The sequence below is a fragment of the Thamnophis elegans genome, chromosome 8 (genome assembly GCF_009769535.1).
Source record: "Thamnophis elegans isolate rThaEle1 chromosome 8, rThaEle1.pri, whole genome shotgun sequence".
NCBI lineage: Eukaryota > Metazoa > Chordata > Lepidosauria > Squamata > Colubridae > Thamnophis > Thamnophis elegans.
Genome location: NC_045548.1, coordinates 2823296 through 2824310, shown reverse-complemented (window position 1 = coordinate 2824310; position 1015 = coordinate 2823296).

Sequence of the window (1015 nt, the reverse complement as noted above, 5' to 3'; positions counted from 1 at the left end):
CATTGTCTGTAATTTAATTCATACTTTACCAACTCAGGTGGGCTTACATTGTGTAATGCAAATGGAAAATTATGTTGTATGCTTGATGCTCTTAAACATTGCACAAGAACACGCTTTGTGGGAAATTATCCCATAATTGGCTGGGTGAAATTAGCTGGGATCAATAGGATAGGATAGAATATCTGGATCAATATCTATCTGGATCAAAAGTATCCCAGTGAACATTTGCCAAAAGCCATATGGAAAGAACAGTCCTGGGAAAGCTTTTAGATAAGGAAGCCGAATTCATTTCGGGTGTCTATACACGGATACACACAGAGATGAGAGGCCTCTATTATCTGAGATATAAACACACAGAATTAGCCTTGCATCCTCTTGCCGCCTCGTGTAACAAATCAAGTCATTTCCATATGCCTAATGTAGCTCTCTGTGATTTACAATTCTAAGACCGTTTGTTCCTCCTTCCTGCTCTCCTTATCAGGATGTGATTTACAATTCCATACCTCCTCATTTCCCCCTATCAAAGAGTACCCTTTGTCCCTCCTCCCTGCCTTTCTGCCAGAATATACAATCAAGAAGTGATTTGTAACATACTGTGAAATCCTTTGTTTGTAATAAACTGCTGACTAGCTTTCTTTGAACTTTCCTAATAAAAAGTGTTCTGGCTTAGCCAGAAGACGCCATTTTCACCCAGTCTGCAGTGTGTACGTGTCTCATTGCCAAAGCAGCCTAGGAATTAGAGATTCGTGAAGTGGACCATCGGATTGTGAGAGTATGCTTGTATTCCCAATGCAAGCTCGCTCTCGCAAGTGGTGACCTCCGACGTGATCCAATCAGTCGAGGTGCGACGCAGGAGGCCCGGACAGGTCGAACGGACTCATCGCGTGCCCAACACCCCCATCTCTTACCCAGGCCAATCCGTAAGTATGGGGACAGATTTATCTAAAGAACAGGTGGTTCGCCTTAAGGAAATTGGACATTTGTCTAAAGAACAGATCGCTCACCTTAAGGAAAT